Source organism: Stegodyphus dumicola, chromosome X2, assembly GCF_044657685.1.
Source record: "Stegodyphus dumicola isolate Sdum_Otavi_A_Nest chromosome X2, ASM4465768v1".
Taxonomy (NCBI): Eukaryota; Metazoa; Arthropoda; class Arachnida; order Araneae; family Eresidae; genus Stegodyphus; species Stegodyphus dumicola.
The window spans coordinates 106,822,010-106,844,408 of NC_140781.1; the positions used below are offsets into that span (position 1 = coordinate 106,822,010).

A 22,399-nucleotide genomic window follows, 5' to 3' on the forward strand; every position below is an offset into this window, starting at 1 on the left:
AATTCAAGAATGGCTTAACTCCCCTATTGTTAATAACCTAATCCCGCTCACTACTCCGGCAGAAGTATCTACAATAATGAAGAAACTCAAGCCCAGAAAAGCTCCAGGAATTGATGGAATTACTAATCAATCTATTAAATTACTGCCTCTTAACTTCATATGCAAAATCACCAGTATCTTTAATGCAGCACTGACTAACTGTTATTTTCCTACCGCATGGAAAACTGCAAAAATTGCCATGATCCCAAAGCCGGGAAAAAATCACACCCAGACCGATGGTTACAGGCCAATTAGCCTCCTGCCGGTCCTCAGTAAAATTTTCGAGCGCATCATACTCTCCAGAATCCAACACCACCTGGATGCACTTCCTCCGGAGCAATTCGGATTTAGAAGAAATCTCTCTACTACTAAACAACTGGTACGCATTATCGAATTCGCAGGCTCGGCTCTGCATAACAGACAAAATGTGGCTATCCTCATGTTGGACGTGGCGAAAGCCTTCGACCGCGTCTGGCATGAGGGATTAATTATCAAACTAATGAGCTACAACTTCGAACCCGAACTACTTCGCATCCTTCACTCGTTCATCACTGAGAGGAACTTTAAAGTCTGTGTCAACGATGATCTCTCCACTGAAAGGAAAATTAAAAGCGGCATCCCTCAAGGCAGTGTTTTGGGACCTGTAATGTATATTTTCTACGCTGCTGATTTTCCCAAAATTAGCTCTACCAACTCCATCCTTGCCTGCTATGCCGACGACACGGCTATTGCCGTGAAATCAGCCAACCTCAACCACGCCATCAAAGTCCTACAGAACTTCACCCCATCCATCGAAAACTGGTGTAGCAAATGGAAGATCAAAATTAATGCAAGTAAATCACAACTATTGCTCATCAGAAGAAGAAAACGAAACCGCCCTGTAAATAACAACCTTTTCCTGTTTAATGAAATTGTTCCCATAGTTCGCCAGGCCAAATACCTCGGGGTCACTATTAATGATAAGCTTACCTGGACACCGCACATTAACAATGTCAGGAATCAAGCCCTGAAAGTCATTAATTGTCTCCTACCCATCTTCGGAAAATACTCCAATCTTGATCTACGCAAGAAACGACTTATCTACTTGACTGCTGTGAGATCCATCCTCACATATGCATCTCCTGCATGGACTGCGGCAAAACCTGCCGACATTAATAAACTGCAAATTGTGCAAAATAAATTCTTGAGAATCGCTACAAACGCCCCTTACTATGTGAGGAACTCTGTGTTGCATAGTGATCTACGTATTGACACCTTAAAAGATTTCCTGCACAAGAGCAACGAAAACTTTTTTCAAAAAGCATTTAACTGCAGTCAGTTAAACTTTTTTCAAACCTTAAACTATGAAATCCTTGCAGAAGACCAATTTCTACGTCCGTTTGCTGCATTTTCATTAAATGCCGACGATAATCATCCTACTTAATCTCCCAAAACCAAGCAGCATCCTTCGAAGCCACAGTTCGGGAGGGTGGCCCCACACGTGACCTAGGACTTAGAAAATTTCTATCTCTGCTTTGGATCACTCAATCAGTCAGTCAGTGCTACTGAAATGACTGCACATATCTGTACATATTTTACTGATTATTTTACTTTATAACCTTATTTTTATTCTATCCAATGTGTATATATTCCTCAATAAGCTATTTACAACTGCATATTTTCTGTCAACTGGGCACTACTGAGACTGATGAACTCTGTCCTATGCCACGCCCAGTGCTCATAAATTTTGGACTTTGCAGCAATTTCACGAACTGTTAGTGAAAACCTCTTGTGAAATCCATTGACTGGAACTCTTGCCCTTCAGAGAAAAATATGTTTTCATTACTTGAATGACAAATATTTTTAAAAAAAAACAAGTTTTCTTCGCCATCACATGACATGGCTCCACTTTTGACTTTCTACGCTAACATTGTATATTTGTAAATACTCATATTTAACCAAGATTCAATTATGGAACTTCATTCTGAATAAATATATTTTATTTTTGACTTTCATCATTTCAACTTTTTTGCATATTTGTATCTGATTTGTATTTTACACCACCCCACGATGTTACACTCTTAAGTGCCAAAGTGCTACACTTTCCCTTATTTTCACATCTTGTCTCTGCGACACCTTTGTTCTGTTTTTAGTACTTCCAGGAACCCTTATTAAACAACAACTGGCAAAAAGCCTGCAATCCACGCAGGCTAAGTCCAGTATAACAGCGGAATCTTTAATTGTGTCCATCTCCACTAGAAGATCAGACATTGCTTCTCTGTTATTTAACGATTCCTTCATCTAATCTTCAGTTAAAAGCTGTTTCTCGTAATGAGCGCTTTTATTATCAAGGGGTTTTATAAGCACCCAATTCTTCTTTTGTAATTTTCTGATTCATTGTTTGACTTCTCTATCTTCCATATGTGAAAATTCTTCGGAATGCTTTACATTTGAGATTTGTAAGATTTTTTTGAACTTCATTTACAGTCTATGGAAATTGTTTAAAGTAGCAGATAAATTCTTTCTGTTGTTGATGGATGAATGTTGTACCACGTATGAATGAAATTCTAGCAGTGGACAAATTAAATGGAATCCTGTAAGGTACTGCTATACGCGAAATCACGCTTTACAAGTCTGCGCTCAGCAAGTACCTGTTGTATTAGAAATGATAGGCTACGAAACGTGACTTGAAGAATCATATGAGGTATCTAGAATGCAGATTGGTAGTTTAGTCGTGATAAATAAACAGTCTATACAGATGACCGGAAATAATAAAAATTTAGATGGATTAAATATAAAGTATTTTACTCCTGGACCATTAGTCATAAACAGTACTTGTGTAAAAACAGATTAAAGTATATGGATTCCCTGTTTAAGAAAGGAATTTCTTTCTGACAGTATGCAGTCTGTACCATACCTGGAATAGCGAGGTGTTGCATCTTAAGGGAAACAAAATCTTTTATTCTGTAATTTTTACTGAAAATGTGTGTTTAAATTTTGTTACCTAGATAACAAAATTAGATAACCCTATTTTTAACTCTTTTTATATGAAAATGAAACCAAATACAGACAAAGAAATAAAATTGCATTCCTTCCCTTAGTGCAGTTATGTGCAACTTTAACTTAAAGGGAGCCAATTTTGAGTTTATAAAATTTTGGCGAGCACAAGGATCTAGTGCACTTTTAATATTTCAGTTATAAATACATTACACAAAGTATAAAAATGTGTGGTATAATATGTTAAAGAAAAGGTATACTCTTTGTATTATTTACAAAAAATTCAGCAAGATGAAAGTTAAATACGGGGAAATCGTATTTTAATGTGAAATTTAACACTGCATTTCTTCTGCGAGTTTTTTTTTTTGCCTCTGATACATGCGATGTTGTGGCTAAATCCTTGCAGTCGTTGGGATGTTGATTTGTTATCCTGTATCTAAACATTGATTTTAACAAGTTCATTGTTGAAAATCCTCTTTCACATTTTTAAGCAGATTGGAAGCAGGAATTTATCTTTTTAAAAGTTTAACTGTTCATGATGTTTCTGTTCTAGGACTATTCAAATGGCTTTTTGTGATATTCTTGATCTTAATTAGGATGAAAATCAGTTATTTCCATTTCTAGATCAATAGAATTGTTATTTAACATATTTGCAATCTTTTACCATTTTTCTTAAATACTAGTATTATGTAATGGGTTTGAAGGGAATGAAGTAGTTAGCCTAATTTTAAATACACTCAAAACATCTAATTTAGAAACTAATTTAAGCTCGATGAGATTTTCCAAATGATTCTTTCAGTTTTCTTATATTTCACCCCTTAGTTCTCAGATTTTCAAAGGGGCAAAACGTACATTACATTATGGTAAAAATGTATATCCCTCATATTTGTGTAATATTTTCAGAAAATTAATTTTGATTTAAAATGAATTTAAAATACCCTTTAATTCAAAGACTTTAGTTTAGTTCTCTCGCCCCCTCCCTCAAATTTAAGATTTAGTTACTATGTCTCTAAGAAAAGCTAAATCATAGAACCAGGTATGTTCAATAATTTCTTCATAAGTTTGGTTTCTGGATTTTTAAAATTCTTCTATGAAACTTTTGTAACAGAAGCTGGGATGGAACCCGGGCAGCCAGACAGAATGTCCCTTCCCTGACTGAAAAGTTCTATCATTTCTTTGAAAGTGACCTTATAATATTTCAGAATAAACCCTCGTAACACTAATAAATGTATATAGATTTTTTAATGTTTAATGCGTGTTTGGTTCTTAAAATATTTTGATCTATTATATTACTAATTCTGTATGTGAATTAACACAGTTTAATATAGAACACCTGCTTCAAGGCTAAAGGTAAAGTATTTGAATAATGTTTTACCTTTCGTCTGTTTTCAGACGCAGGTTGTATTCTACAATTTACGGAATTTCTCCGTATTGGAAATCTCACATAGCTGACAAAATTTCATTCCTATGTGTAGGTTTCATAGTACAATAGGTTGAGCATCCCTACATTAGTATATGACTTTGATTCCTTCGAAAGAAAAAGGAGTATCTTAGTTTTCTTGAATTTTTGGTCAAAATTTTAGTATGTAGGTAATTGCAATAGCTCTTCCACGAAATTGCATTTAAATTTTTTGTAACATTTCAAAATGCTGTATCATTCAATGGCATTTGATGTGTTTTAGCTTGCTATATTAAAGCTGGGCTCGAACCCGGGCAGCTAGACAATATGTCCTTTCCGTGAGTGAAATATTTCTATAATTACATTAAAGTCACCTGGTAATATTTCAAGATAATGTCTGGTATATCGGACTAAGCTGTCCTCTCTCATGGATGAGAGTACCTAAGTAGAGAACTTAAAATTAGAAACGGTTCTTACGTTAAAATTCTGAATGAAATATTTCTTTTATGGTATACGACTTTTGTTTCCAAGATGTTCTTCCAAGTCTGATTTTAGAGAGGTGTTTTTGTGCCCTTTTTTTAAAAAATCTTTAAAAGTATATATGTATAGCTCTTTTAATATTAATGTATTGCGAGTTTGATTACTCTATTTTGATCTGTTATGTCACTAATTATATGTGTGAATTAAGATAGTCAAATATATAACACCTGCTTCAAAGCTAGCAGTAAAGTTTATTTTGTTTATTTGTGATTTAAAATTACCTGCTCTTTGTCTTTTGGTGCCATCTTTCTACCAGCGCTGGAATTATTTACTCTTCTCGAAGATCATTATCCCTTTTATTCTGTGTATCCGTAATAAATGTCTAATTTTTTTTTCTTTCATTATTCATGTTGTACCCATATATTAAAAACCCATTTCGCTTACTGTACTACTGTCGTATTAGGAAAATCAGCTTTACTATCGATTGCACTCATGCTTTTAGTAACAATGTAGCACATTGCTGGAGTTTATAACAAAGAAGGCGACTCTTGAAGTTTTATGTATTAAGAAACAATATTAGATATTTCTCTTTATGTATAATTATTCTTTAATATCAAAGTAGTTAAAATCTAATGATTCCTTTTTTCTCCTTTTGGTCCTTTCTAGTGTAATTTGTGATCATTTTTGTGCACTCTTGGAATGCAGAACATGATATCGTGAAAGAAAAAGAACGGATGAATAATGCAGAGCAAAAAGACATCTGTGGCTGGTAATTCTTGTTTTATATCAACTTTATTTCCACTAGAAATACTTGAATGTTATAATTTGTCCATCCCTTTTCACATGTTGCTTTATATTGGAGCTTTACTAGTTATTTGTTTTACATGAACGTGTCACATTTTGTTTTAATGTTTAGGGTAGCATTTGTGCATTAATTTCGTAGGTTTTGAATTTCATATTGAAGTGTCTGAATTGGTGCTTTCTCTATATTGTATTGTAATATTCGAAGTGAGGCTGAACTGTTAATCACACTATAATTATCAGAAGTCTGAGATTTGTTAGAGTTCTGTTGCTTCGTAGTGGTTTCAAAAGTACTGCTGTGGTGTAATTTTTTCCCAAGTGGCCTCCTTTCGCATTACGAGTAGGAGGCTAAACATTTTCCTCTCTGTGTGGCCTAATATTTTCCATGTCCAACGGGGTCTTCTCTTCCCAACAGGCCAGTGTAATTGCACTGCCTGGGTATAAACCAATTTTGTTTCAGTTTTTTTCCGAATTTAGAGTCTCTCTATCAAGTGCTGTTTCTCTTAAAACCATTGAAAGTTAAGTGTTGAATAAAAAAGAAATGTAAATAAAAATTTAATGTATACTCGTAAAGGAAGTTAGTGGAGCCAAATTGTCTTCTGTTAAGGATGCTCAGAATGTGCTTTTTCTTAGTTGTTTTAAGCATACTTTATTATATTTTGTCCCTAATCTGAACAGTTTTGGCATATTGTGAAGTTTTATGAACCAATTTGCGAAGATCTCTTTAAAATCGATAAAAAAAATTCATTTTGAAATAAAATCAGAGATGTTTTATTATTATCGAAGTAAAATTCTGCAGACTAACTTTCAACTTGGTTTTGAAAAGCACTCTGAAAGTTTCTTTAGGACTTGTTTTCGTTCTCTTGGCAAATACATGACAGAATTATTTTTTGAAAAAGCTGATTTCTTTTGCTTATAAGAATGACTAATGCAACTGTAACCATGTCGCTGTAAAAAGCACATATTTCTCAGTTTTTTTCTTTTTGACGGATACTACTCCAGACCGAGGCAAGCGGCAGCACGATCGCTGCGCTCCGTAAAAAAGTGAAAATTTTTCCTTTCCTCTTGGTGATTATCAATTAAATTTCTTTGAAAAATGTTTATTTTTCCCCTACAAAACCTATATCATTCCAATGAATTTCGGCTCCGATGTTGACGAGAATAAAACAGCGGACAATGTAAGGATATACTCCAAAAGCCTGGAATTTTAAGATAAGTACTTTTCTTTCATCTAAACTAAATCAAATTTCTATAAATAAGTGCCTTTAAATCAATAAATCTTAATTTTTCATCAGTTTAAAGCATTAAAAAATACTTGAAATTGCCATTGCTTGTGGCTTCCTTTGTGTATCAACTCGAAACAGGCGCCAGCGTTATCAGTTCACGTCTGTCAACACTTACAAAGCCCTTAAGGAATCTCGAGAGAGGGAAAATTGGGGGATGAGAGGGATAATTTCGGCATCGCGCTATTTCCCTCTCGGATCTTCTGGATTCTCTTTTCTTTCTAGATCGCTTGAATATAGTTTCGCCTTTAAATAATATTATACCTCACCGATTTTTTCTCATACTGTTCTTTGCTATCTGTTAAATGTCCATATGTAAAGGATGGTTTATTCTTCACCGCCTTAAATGAATTTTTAGAACTATGAGCTTATATAAATAACAGTGTGCCTCATTGTGTTATATTAACATTATTTAACTAGTAATAAATTATTATAGTAAAATAATTAATCTTGTAATAAATTATGATAGTTAAATTAATAAATACTGTTTAATTTGTGTTTTTAATACATATACTCAGTAATTTACACACATAAATATATATATATATTTTAAAATTTTTTTTATTTATTTATTTTTTTGGGGGTGTATGCGGTTGTGGTCTTATATTGTATATGGTTCTATGTTGTTAGTCTTTTTGAAAAATGTATGAAAATGTTGAGAATGAAAGTAGCATAAGTTACTTTGGTTAAATTAATATATACTTTTGTTTGATGACCTTTGTTGATATCTCAGGATGCAAGCGTACATATTACTTTATATTCCATGCTAAATACCTTGATACGAAGAATTTTAACACCGTCAATATTTCTTTTTTCCCCAGTAACACATCTATTCACCATTACCAAACACACTCACTACACAAACACACCTGTGAGACACTATTTATTGTAAATGAAGACAATTTCTTCTCCTTTTAACTACACTCATGGACACAATTGTATTTTAGGATATTTTCTACTTCTTTTCCTTTTCTTTCTATAGGCCCTTTTCTTTTTTTTCCCTCTATTATTTTTGGCCATTTATTTTAAATTTTATTTTGTCCCATCTTTTCTTCCTGGCCTTTTGAACTCGTACAAGGTGTACGAAGTTCCTTTTTACTCTCCTCAAATACGAAATTGCCCCTCTTTCTATATACCTTTCCTTCGCACCTATGCTTGATTTTTCGCCCATCGGTGCAGAAAGACTTAGCGGGTGCAAAACAAGACATCTGTCTACTTTGTCTGTCTGTCGGTCTGTAGCTTTTTTAAAGTGTCCGTTCTTTTCTTTAATTGTGTCCATCTCCGCTAGAAGATCAGACATTGCTTCTCTGTTATTTAACGATTCCTTCATCTAATCTTCAGTTAAAAGCTGTTTCTCGTAATGAGCGCTTTTATTATCAAGGGGTTTTAGAAGCACCCAATTCTTCTTTTGTAATTTTCTGATTCATTGTTTGACTTCTCTATCTTTCATATGTGAAAATTCTTCGGAATGCTTTGCATTTGAGATTTGTACGATTTTTTTAAACTTCATTTTCAGTCTATGGAAATTGTTTAAAGTAGCAGATAAATTCTTTCTGGTGTGATGGATGAATGTTGAACCACATATGAATGAAATTCTAGCAGTGGACAAATTAAATAGGATCCTGTAAATTACTGCTATACGTGAAATCACGCTTTACAAGTCTGCGCTCAGCAAGTACCTGCTGTATTAGAAATGATAGGCTACGAAACGTGACTTGAAGAATCATATGAGGTATCTAGAATGCAGATTGGTAGTTTAGTCGTGATAAATAAACAGTCTATACAGATGACCGGAAATAATAAAAATTTAGATGGATTAAATATAAAGTATTTTACTCCTGGACCATTAGTCATAAACAGTACTTGTGTAAAAACAGATTAAAGTATATGGATTCCCTGTTTAAGAAAGGAATTTCTTTCTGACAGTATGCAGTCTGTACCATACCTGGAATAGCGAGGTGTTGCATCTTTAGGGAAACAAAATCTTTTATTCTGTAATTTTTACTGAAAATGTGTGTTTAAATTTTGTTACCTAGATAACAAAATTAGATAACCCTATTTTTAACTCTTTTTATATGAAAATGAAACCAAATACAGACAAAGAAATAAATTTGCATTCCTTCCCTTAGTGCAGTTATGTGCAACTTTAATTTAAAGGGAGCCAATTTTGAGTTTATAAAATCTTGGCGAGCACAAGTATCTAGTGCACTTTTAATATTTCAGTTATAAATACATTACACAAAGTATAAAAATGTGTGGTATAATATGTTAAAGAAAAGGTATACTCTTTGTATTATTTACAAAAAATTCAGCAAGATGAAAGTTAAATACAGGGAAATCGTATTTTAATGTGAAATTTAACACTGCATTTCTTCTGCGAGTTTTTTTTTTTTTGCCTCTGATACATGCGATGTTATGGCTAAATCCTTGCAGTCGTTGGGATGTTGATTTGTTATCCTGTATCTAAACATTGATTTTAACAAGTTCATTGTTGAAAATCCTCTTTCACATTTTTAAGCAGATTGGAAGCAGGAATTTATCTTTTTAAAAGTTTAACTGTTTATGATGTTTCTGTTCTAGGACTATTCAAATGGCTTTTTGTGATATTCTTGATCTTAATTAGGATGAAAATCAGTTATTTCCATTTTTAGATCAATAGAATTGTTATTTAACATATTTGCAATCTTTTACCATTTTTCTTAAATACTAGTATTATGTAATGGGTTTGAAGTGAAATTTTAAATACACTCAAAACATCTAATTTAGAAACTAATTTAAGCTCGATGAGATTTTCCAAATGATTCTTTCAAGTTTTCTTATATTTCACCCCTTAGTTCTCCAGATTTTCAAAGGGGCAAAACGTACATTACATTATGGTAAAAATGTATATTCCTCATATTTATGTAATATTTTCAGAAAATTAATTTTGATTTAAAATGAATTTATAATACCCTTTAATTCAAAGACTTTAGTTTAGTTCTCTCGCCCCCTCCCTCAAATTTAAGATTTAGTTACTATGTCTGTAAGAATGGCTAAATCATAGAACCAGGTATGTTCAATAATTTCTTTATAAGTTTTGTTTCTGGATTTTTAAAATTCTTCTATGAAACTTTTGTAACAGAAGCTGGGATGGAACCCGGGCGCGTAATGGCAAACCGCACATTGAGTTGAACAGTGTTAAACGAATGTCGCATATTGCGCATGCCCAGAAACAAATTTGGCGTAATTATTATATTGGCGCGATTTGAAAAGAGGATAAATATGGGATGTGGTAGTTGTACCGCCATCTGATTGTAAACAAATCCGGCGTTTAAGTCTTTGTAGAGTATATGTGCAATGTAAAGTAATTACTGTGTAAAATTAGATTTTTTTCCTGTACTGCTCCAACAACTGGAAAGTTGAACGATACGATCAAGTTTGAATTTGATTGAAGAGTGCACAAAATGGGTAAAGGAAGTAGCTTAAATGCAGATGCTCCAGTGGATAGCGCGAGCTTCAGACGAAATGCTATTGTGAGATTGCTTTCAGGTATGTATATATTTTCCCATTTCAGTAAATTTGATATGTTATATGTGCAATATGTGATATATTGTATTTTAACACATATACAGTTCATTAACATTTTTTAACATTTCCTAAATTTCTATATAATGTAGCATTAAGAAAGATGTTTTAAGAAATTTGTTTCCTTACTGTTTTAATTTTTTCGAAAAGAAACATCATTTTCGAGAAACTTCAAGAAGAAAGTTATTAGCGTAATTTTATTACAGCTAAAACTGATGCAAGGTACTCTCAAAATGTGCTGAAATGTTTTGGTTGAAGTTAATATAAAATAATGTAATGAATTGTGGTATAACTGTAAAGAATTGGTAAAAATAAAATATAATTAGCTCAAATTTACTTAACTCCTTATATTATCAAATATCTATTGAATAGAAAAACCTGTTTAAATATTAAATGTAACAAGTTCTATTTTTAAAAGGCAGATGATTGTACAGCATGTAGGAATTGATGATGATTTTTAATAATCCTAAAGTAATAGTAAAGTCAACAATAAAGTATATTTTGATATATGTAATTTTCATCAATGATTACATAAAATTGCACTTTAATATAAAGTATGCTTGGATTGTTTTCATGTATACTATATATTATTGCAAATTAGTTCTTCATAAAATTGTATATTTCTGCTGTGAAAAAGTATGTATGCAATCATGCAAGTTGTAGGAAAACATGTACATGTACTGCACATGTACCAGGACGACAAGATAACAATTATGACTGTCAATCATCATTTGCTGACTGTATCTGTCAAGCTGACTACACAGACTATAGTAGCCAAAGATAAGTTGTAGAAAGTGTGTTTCAGAGTTGAATATATGAATTAAAGTTAGTAGGATAATTATTCTTAAATAATAAAATTTAAATAAAACCCCTTATTTCATTTTTTATAAATTCTCTTATTATTATGATGTGATTTCACAACCATTGACCCTCTCCTATTGTTAAATAATTCATTCAGCACTGAACAACATATTATTTTATTGGTATAAAAAATAATATATTTTGTGTGTATGACCAAGTTATGATCTAAGATTTTTCAATACTTGAATCATCCTTTTAAAGATTTTTATAGAATGATTTTTTTAATTTCAGACATTGGCACAGTGAATGGCAGCTGAAAAATTTGACCCTTGTTTCTGGAAGTGAAATGTTAGATGTAAGTAATGATGTCTGAGACCCTTATCACACGGCATTTGTTTCACATGAACAACTTGTTTCGGACAATTTTTCTGCCTGGTTTACTATTGAAAGAAAGACATGCAACGTTTTCCTTCCTTTCTAAAAAAATTGCAAATTGTTCGTTTTCAATCAATCAACTATCAGCTTGTTTGTAATGGGGAACCAGTTTCCCATGTTAACCCCAAAGTGATCTATGATAATTGGTTGTTGTGACAAAGCAGAAAAATTGTGCCAGACAGTTATTCTTCCGAAACAAACTGACGTGTGATAGCATCCTTACTGTTAATAATACTGTGGAGCACTTAATTGTATGCTTTGCTAATGAATATGTACTAGGCAATTGTGGCTATTATGAAAGAGGTGAAATTTCAAATACAATTGTTTCAGTTACAATTATTACAGATATTACTTAATTTTGTAATAATGCTAATTAAAAATATGAATTAAGAAAATGCAAAAATTAGTGTATAAGCATACTAAATAGTTCAGAGTAAGACTTGTACTTAATTTAAAGTACGCACTCATTCACACATATGATGACTCCTACACTGATATAAATTTGATATGCTTTTATACTGTTTACATGTCTTCTATATTCAGATTTGAATCATCATCTGCCAACAAATTCAGTTAATCAGGCATTGTTGCCCTTATTAGTTTCTTGCAGATGTGTGAACTTTGGAAACATTTTTAGATTTAGTGTAGTTTTTGTTTGCTTTTCAGGTTTTCACATAATATCAACTAGAAACAATACCTCTTCATTTTAAAGGTCAAAGAGATAAAATAAAAAAAATAACAATTAATTAGTTAATATCAAACCTAAAATGTTCTTTTATTACACAACTATTATTTAAGCCATCCAAATGGGCGCAATATTTTTATAATACTTTTATTTAATTTTCCAGTATATGTTATTGAAGCCATTCAAATCCCACTTGGGCATTTTCAAGCATATTAGTTGTTGAATATTATGTCTGACTCTAAACACACAGGCAAAGTATGTATAATTATTATGTAATTTAACCTATCTTTCCTTCAAATATCTTAAATATTTCAATCTTCTTTAAAATTACACGAGACAGGCATACATTTGAGCTTTGATTAACAGACTTAGTGTAGTCGCCATGACGGATAAGAAAACAGATGAATAATAGACCACCCATAATCACCAACATATAATGCAAGGATTTGAGAATAAAGATTGCTTATTAGCATAATAGTGCACTGAATATTAGATATAAAAATTATAGAACTGAAAGATTTGTCACGTATCATCTTTGCTTATTATTATATATATTGAAAATAAACAGTTTGCTTCTGCAACAGAATAAATATCGAGTGTCTTGAAATGTTTTGTATACCTGGAGCTTTACAGTTCAGTACATTATACAAAGAGCAGTATATATAATGATTATCAGGTCTGTACAGAAATTTTTAATGGAAAATTCTTATCTTGTGTACAGATTTAGTTGATATTTTGCAAGACATGGCAATATTTCAGACTTTTATTGTAATTACTGTGACAAAACAATCATTAGAAAATTATACACGTATGAAAATTATTAATATTACATTATGTAGCTTATATTAATAATTTTCATACATGTATATGTAATATTTTGGCAGGCACAGGAATGACCAAAGCTTGACAATATAACTACATCATTGTATGGCCAGGCATTGTTATGGCTGGATAGAAGGTCGCAAAATGACGACAAAGAAGGATTTAGCTTTTTAGATCCCACATCTTTATTCAATTCTCTCAGCAGATCATTTTGCCTTTAGATGAAATTCTCAAAATTATATATTCAATATTGATTTAAACTAAGATTAAATTTAGACTTTATGTCATATCTGCTTTAACAAAGGAAAGAACAAGATGGGAGGAGCAGCTGCAAGGTCTTGTAGCAGCGGTAGAAGAAAGCAGTCTGACGAAAAATGGCACGTATTCAGTATGTGTACTAGCGATTATATAACATGCCAGAATGTTCTCGAAAGTACTGGTCGCCACTGTATTTTCTATATTTTACATGTATATAATACATATTCTTTGTGTCTTGGTGAATACATTCTACCTCGCTGGCAGGTAACAGAAACTGACGATCAAAAGATTGATGAATATTTAATAATTTTGATGAGATTATCTAGGAAAGTAAAATAGTTTAAAACGTATTAAATATGGTTTTCCAGAATGTTTCCTAGCATAGTTTTTAATCTCAGACTAAATGATACACATTATCTGGAAGTTCATATTCTTGTGTCATAAAGTATGCTTTATTGTAATTAGTCTTAGATTGTAAAGTTAAATTTATGAAAATATGATGAGTTAAAAATGTATTGAAGATATTAAACTAGATTTTTATATGCAATTTTGAAATTTTAGAGATCTTGCTTCATGTAATTATTTTTAATGTTTTTATTAAATTCTTAATTAATGCTATTATGCATGCATTAGAAAGTGAAATGAAATAATACTTAGGGATATCATTTGGCTGCATTCTGTTGTTTCTCAGTTAAACTATTCTGCATTCAAAAAATTACTCGAGGATTCTCACGAATACCAGCTCAAACAGTTCCAAAGTATTTCTGCAAAATATACATAATTACTTAAGAATTGTATCTTTTTGATAATATTATTTAGCCTTTACAAGTTACTGCCAAAATTATTTTGTAAATCACAAATCTTCGAGGGGATTAGTGTGTCTCGCATAGTTACCCTGGTGCCACACTATAACACTGAAATTGATAGATGAATAATTGAATATTTAATCAAAAATGTCTAATTCCTCTTTTATGATATTTCAATAATTGATACTACTGAAACAAGAAATATTGGTACATTCACATTTTCTTAATATTCATTGTGTATTTGTTATGATGCATGTATTAATGTCATTACAAGTTAGCATTTGATAATGTTTGTTTCAACAATTTAGGGTTTGATGAAGTGCCACAGAGATTATCGCTTAAAGAATGCGTGCAGGCCAACCACCAACACAAGATATTAAAAGAGCAATGAAAATGAAGATTTAACTATAAAGAAAAATCTGACTAATATTATTACTTATAACACTTAATTGTTTCGTATTATTGTAAATTTATGCGAGTTTTCCTGTATTCTGTTTATTTTGCAACTTATGTTATTGTAAATTCATGTATGTTTTCATTCTTGCTCTGTCATGCATTTCATACTAATTGTTTGTTGTGCATATTAATTATATGTGTATATTACTTCACTGAATTACTGTATTTGAATTTTAATAAACCTTTTTACCATTCAGTAGTACTTTTCCATAAAACCCTGAACATTCTAAACATCCCATATCACTAATCCTCAATTCTAAATAATACTTGAGTTTACTTAATTCATGTATTAATAGCGAATTTGAAAAATAATACAAGAGTGACATATTTTGAGGTAAAATAAATACTGCTCAATTGGACATTTAAAAATGTTTTTCCTTTTAATAGAGGAACATTTTTTAAGGATTTAATTATTAGTATTTGAATATTGTTTTAATATATGATTAATTAGTATATGAATATACCGTGTGTAATGAATAAGTAAGGCAGTGAATAAATTTTGAACAATAATTTCATATGAAGGAATATGATCTGCCTGGGTTAAAAAATTAATCTTTAAATCCTATTTATGAGATTATATGGCTGGAATCTGTAGCCCAAAAGCAGTTAAAGCAACCCACCTCCAAAAAAGAAGACATTTTAAATAGTTTCTTCCAAAACTTGAAATATTTAAACATTACACGACCCTAAATTTCTAGTGAATTTAAAATACTCATTTCATTCAGTTCAGCTACTAGCCATTATATGAAATTTTCCTATATTATTAAAATGTTCCTCATGATTTTACAAGGTGAAGACCACAAATGTTCTGCCCTCATAACTAATGATGATATAATCAGCATGAAGTAGACTTCAGCGTAAGGAATATGGAACTATATATGTTGCTCTTTGTTTATTAATTAGCTCACTTTTAAAAAATTCATATCATATAGTAAGTAGTATTCATAATTTTTCTCATTTTCTTAATATTTCATTGAAGTATTTAAATGTTAATTTAATTAGCAATACCTAATAATGTCAAATGCATATATTATTATACAGAATGGGATTCTGACCATAACATTCCGGAAAAGTGATATACATGTTAATTTTTCAACAAGTTTCTGCGTTATGCTTTTTACTCTCTACACAATGTTTAATTTTTAATTATTATTTTTTATTATTTGTAGGACCTTAAGTGTGACTTTCTTATATTATCCAACAGGAGACCTATGTTCACATCTTATATTTTTAATTTACAGTTTTCTTTTGTAGATGACAGACACCATATATTCAAAAGAAATTAACATGCTGCTGGATATATGCATGTGTTTTTCATATTTACAGCTGTTGCATGTGATGTTATGTAATCAGGTAAAAAATGAAAGAATTAAGTTTATTGACACCAAAACAAATGCATACTTCGATATAAAGGCTGCATAAAAATGAAAATGGCTAAATTAAAATAGTGAATTGAGGTTGTAGAGTTCTCATTTATTTTTATTAACCAGCTATTTTATGATAATTAGCTTTTCTTTCTTCCTTTCCATTTTCCTGCCAGGATGCTAATTTTGAGTGTATTCATATGAGGTGAATTCATTTCGTTACTTTTGATTTACGCCATAAATGCTAGCTGATTCTGTATGAACAAGCTGTGCACTCTGTTAATTTGTCCGAGTCTATAAAAGGTTTTTTTTACACCTATTCCAAACCTCTGTTGTAATTTCCAAAACATAACGAGAAGTCGCTTAAGTTTTCCAGAGTTCTCACACAGTATATATTACCAAGACTTTTGTAACTTTTTTATATTTAATTAGCGAGAGTTTAAAATAAAAATTACCTTTAAATTCATAACATAGGTTACATTCTGTTAATTTCCCATAAATAAACATATAGAATACATTGACAAAATCATTGTACTAAGCTATTTTCATTGTACTTCAAATTTAGGTTGTTTTCATGAAATTCTTTTATTAAACATTAACTTATACTTGATAACCAATCTTCAAGTTCGAAAATAAGTTAACTGTAATTGCATTTGTTTTATGATCAAATATTTTAATTTGGCATTTGAGCATTTCTTTTTCTGTTTGACATCTCTGCTGTGTTAAGGTTATAACCAGTTAAATTGTTACTGTGTCTCGGAAAAATCAACAGCATTCTTAAACACCATTTTAAAAATATTTCTGTGTGTAGTATTTTATCAGTAGAATTTTTCCTAAATAAATACAGAAGTTGTTATGAAAACATTTGAGAGTACATGTCTTGAAAAAGAAACAGTATTCGTAGTGTTTAGTCAATTGTGATATATTAACAGCTATCATAATTGCATGTATGTTGTATGCATTATACATATATATATGCATAAAGACCCAATTTTGGCAATAAGTAGAGCTGTTACAAAATAATCATGAAGTCTAATGGAACGTACTCGTCACACATACTGGGGAGGAATCAAATTTATGTACGTATTTGCCACTCTTAAAGAATTTTTGGGGGAATTACAAATGTACCAATTTCTTATTAATATATAATCATTTGTTAATATTGAAGAAACATTTATTTCTTAACTTAACTAAGCCAGCTAAGTCATAAACCGAAATATATGTTTCTGCAGATATTCAGAACTTCCTGAACTACAAATACATTCACAGTTACAAAATATGTAAAATATATTTCTTTTAAATGCTTGGAATATTCGGAAAAATATCTAAATTCAAAGAAATGGTAAAATACGTTTCACTTGCAGATTATTTGTTATTTATTTGATTATATCACCATTAATAACAATGTTCACCCCCCAGAATAAAAAATATATTGTTTATGTACTGAAGTCTTGGTTTGTTTCCCTTGACAAGTCAATTAATCTATCATCAATGACAATAGCTACCTTTTAAATACTTTTAATTTTGGCACTTAAAATGTTTGCATTTCAAAATAATATTTCTATGCAGCTTTTAAATAATTTTTAATGCAACAGAAATATAAATAACTTCAAATGCTGGCTAAAATTCATTCCAATAATTCATCGCTTTAAATTTCTGTTCCTTGCAAATGATACAGGAAAAACCTTTTCTAATAATATATTTCTAATTTTACCAGGAATTATTGATAAATAACCCGATGAAAAAATTGATACAGGCATAGATGGAGAAGATGTAAATAATTATTACGAAATAATGTGAAGCAGTGTTTGCATTCAAAATGTAAGATGTTATACTTATGAAATTCTGCACTTCACTTTGGAACTGTACGAATTTTCGCTCAGAAAAAGACTGAAATTCAGGATATATTAGTTACACTTTTAAGGAATAAAAACAATTCAGAATTTACCATACGTTACATTCGTACATACGCAAAGAAACACGGACATACGTAAACAATATAGCAAGTGTTTGCAAATAACATTGAAGAAATTTTACAATTCCTTAATGCTGTTTATTTAATTCTTTTAAATAAGAAATAAAAGCGCGAATATACGTTAACAAACTAAGCGGGAAAATTCAGTTTACATTACTGAGAATTACAACATGTAAACAAATTACATCTAAATAACGAATTATTAAGCACAATATATGGTAACAATTATTAAACGCACTGTTAGACAAATTAAAATGAAACATATATTAGAAAAATAAGCAAGTGCAATCAGTATGAACGTTAAAATAACTAATAAACAAAGTTCCACAACATTGCAGTTGTACACATCACTCAACAGCCATGGAGATCACGAATGAGCTAGCGTAGGGTTGCTTTTAGTCGCCAATATTTCTTCCCGTGCCAAAGGTACACCATCAAGCATGCGCAGTAAGCGAAATTCGCTTAACACTGTTCAACTGAATGTGTGGTCTGCCATTACGCAACCCGGGCAGCCAGACAGAATGTCCCTTCCCTGAGTGAAAAGTTCTATCATTTCTTTGAAAGTGACCTTATAATATTTCAGAATAAACCCTCGTAACACTAATAAATGTATATAGATTTTTTAATGTTTATTTAATGCGTGTTTGGTTCTTAAAATATTTTGAGCTATTATATTACTAATTCTGTATGTGAATGAACACAGTTTAATATAGAACACCTGCTTCAAGGCTAAAGGTAAAGTATTTGAATAATGTTTTACCTTTCGTCTGTTTTCAGACGCAGGTTCTATTCTACAATTTACGGAATTTCTCGGTATTGGACATCTCACATAGCTGACAACATTTCATTCCTATGTGTAGGTTTAAAGTACAATAGGTTGAGCATCCCTACATTAGTATATGACTTTTATTCCTTCGAAAGAAAAAGGAGTATCTTAGTTTTCTTGAATTTTTGGTCAAAATTTTAGTATGTAGGTAATTGCAATAGCTCTTCCACGAAATTGCATTTAAATTTTTTGTAACATTTCAAAATGCTGTATCATTCAATGGCATTTGATGTGTTTTAGCTTGCTATATTAAAGCTGGGCTCGAACCTGGGCAGCTACACAATATGTTCTTTCCCTGAGTGAAATATTTCTATAATTACATTAAAGTCACCTGGTAATATTTCAAGATAATTTCTGGTATATCGGACTAAGCTGTCCTCTCTCATGGATGAGAGTACCTAAGTAGAGAACTTAAAATTAGAAACGGTTCTTACGTTAAAATTCTGCATGAAATATTCCTTTTATGGTATACGACTTTTGTTTCCAAGATGTTCTTCCAAGTCTGATTTTAGAGAGGTGTTTTTGTGCCCTTTTTTTAAAAAAATCTTTAAAAGTGTATATGTATAGCTCTTTTAATATTAATGTATTGCGAGTTTGATTACTCTATTTTGATCTGATATGTCACTAATTCTGTGTGTGAATTAAGATAGTTTAATATATAACACCTGCTTCAAAGCTAGCAGTAAAGTTTATTTTGTTTATTTGTGATTTAAAATTACCTGCTCTTTGTCTTTTGGTGCCATCTTTCTACCAGCGCTGCAATTATTTACTCTTCTCGAAGATCATTATCCCTTTTATTCTGTGTATCCGTAATAACTGTCTAATTTTTTTTCTTTCATTATTCATGTTGTACCCATATATTAAAAATCCCTTTCGCTTACTGTACTTCTGTCGTATTAGGAAAATCAGCTTTTCTATTGATTGCAGTCATGCTTTTAGTAATAATATAGCACATTGCTGGAGTTTAAAACAAAGAAGGCGACTCTTGAAGTTTTATATATTAAGAAACAATATTAGATATTTCTCTTTGTGTATAATAATTTTTAATATCAAAGTAGTTAAAATCTAATGATTCCTTTTTTTCCCCCCTTTTGGCCTTTTCTAGTGTAATTTGTCATCACTTTTGTGAGCTCTTGGAATGCAGAACATGATATCGTGAAAGAAAAAGAACGATGATGAAAAGAACGGAGGAATAATGCAGAGCAAAAAGACATCTGTGGCTGGTAATTCTTGTTTTATATCAACTTTATTTCCACTAGAAATACTTGAATGTTATAATTTGTCCATCCCTTTTCACATGTTGCTTTATATTAGAGCTTTACTAGTTATTTATTTTACATGAACGTGTCACATTATGTTTTAATGTTTAGGGTAGCATTTGCGCATTAATTTCGTAGGTTTTGAATTTCATATTGAAGTGTCTAAATTGGTGCTTTCTCTATATTGTATTGTAATATTCGAAGTGAGGTTGAACTGTTAATCACACTATAATTATCAGAAGTCTGAGATTTGTTAGAGTTCTGTTGCTTCGTAGTGGTTTCAAAAGTACTGCTGTGGTGTAATTTTTTCCCAAGTGGCCTCCTTTCGCATTACGAGGAGGAGGCTAAACATTTTCCTCTCTGTGTGGCCTAATATTTTCCATGTCCAACGGGGTCTTCTCTTCCCAACAGGCCAGTGTAATTGCACTGCCTGGGTATAAACCAATTTTGTTTCAGTTTTTTCCGAATTTAGAGTCTCTCTATCAACTGCTGTTTCTCTTAAAACCATTGAAAGTTAAGTGTTGAATAAAAAAGAAATGTAAATAAAAATTTAATGTATACTCGTAAAGGAAGTTAGTGGAGCCAAATTGTCTTCTGTTAAGGATGCTCAGAATGTGCTTTTTCTTAGTTGTTTTAAGCATACTTTATTATATTTTGTCCCTAATCTGAACAATTTTGGCATATTGTGAAGTTTTATGAACCAATTTGCGAAGATCTCTTTAAAATCGATAAAAAAAATTCATTTTGAAATAAAATCAGAGATGTTTTATTATTATCGAAGTAAAATTCTGCAGACTAACTTTCAACTTGGTTTTGAAAAGCACTCTGAAAGTTTCTTTAGGACTTGTTTTCGTTCTCTTGGCAAATACATGACAGAATTATTTTTTGAAAAAGCTGATGTCTTTTGCTCATAAGAATGACTGATGCAACTGTAACCATGTCGCTGTAAAGAGCATATATTTCCCAGTTAATTGTGTCCGACGAAAGCTGGAGGCAGTGTCTAAACATAGCTCCGAAATTTTTTAAATAACTGTTTCAGTAAATATTTTCAACTCTCTAAAAAAGTTTAATTCACCTTTCCTATGCAATGTCTCATTCATCAAATTGAAAAAAGGAAACTTCGCTTCTTCGAAACTTCAGATGTTTTGTTAGCTGCTTACTATCAACACGAGAAATCCAAAAGAGGCCCTGACACGGAATATTCAGATAAGTAACATTCTGTTCTTTATACAATGTATGTTTTTCTATCACTAGAGTGCAATTAAATTTCTTTATTTATTATTTTTCATAAGATTCTAGCATTATACAATAGTTAGTAATAGTAGCAAGTCATGTGGTTCTTTTCTTCGTAACTATTTCGTAGAGACGCCACATTCCTTATCAGTACTCCGTTCTTATCAGCAATTCACACCCTTCTGAGGCCCCCCTCTTTGTGCTTAGGAATTTCTTGAGAGGGAAAAAATGGGGATCTCTTGACCATCGATGAGTATAGATTGTGATTTTTGTAACTAAGATCCCCGACCTTTTTTTTTTTCAGGTATCAAACTTGGAATTATGATCAAATATAAATACAGGGTGACGGAATTTATTAAACTTGTACTATAATAAATTACAACTGTTAAATTAATAAATTAATTTTATATTTAACTAATATTTAAGAAAAATAAACTGTATAATTTATTTTTGTTGATATGCTCTCACACTGTGTATGGATTGATGATTTTGTCAATTACTGTTTTTCTGAAATATACATGAATTTTTTGGGAACGGCAATAGTTAATGTTACTTTAGTTAAAATATTATGTACATCTCTGTGATGATATATGTCTTTTCTAGTTAGGTCTCAAGATTAGGGCATACACATTACCATGTAGGAATTCATTCATTTATTATTTTTTTTATTAAACTTAGCTAAAGTTTGCTTCTTAAAGACACTAATTTTTGCAGATGAACTCCTTAACTACACTCATGGACACAATCGTATTTTAGGATATTTTCTACTTCTTTTCCTTTTCTTTCTTTAGGCCCTTTCTTTTTTTTTTTTTTTTTTTCCTCTATTATTTCTGGGCCATTTATTTTAAATTTTATTTTGTCCCATCTTTTCTTTCTGGCCTTTTGAACTCGTAAAAAATGTACGAAGTTTCTTTTTACTCTCCTCAAATACGAAATT

At 31.1% G+C, this 22,399-nt stretch overlaps 1 long non-coding RNA gene across 1 annotated transcript; it reads left to right on the forward strand.

The window, feature by feature from the left end:
* Positions 1–8,194: 8,194 nt before the first annotated feature.
* On the forward strand, positions 8,195–15,001 carry LOC146992875 (uncharacterized). Its single transcript, XR_015038918.1, has 2 exons — positions 8,195–11,698; positions 14,658–15,001. It is a non-coding gene; the product is annotated as an uncharacterized LOC146992875 (long non-coding RNA).
* Positions 15,002–22,399: the final 7,398 nt, after the last annotated feature.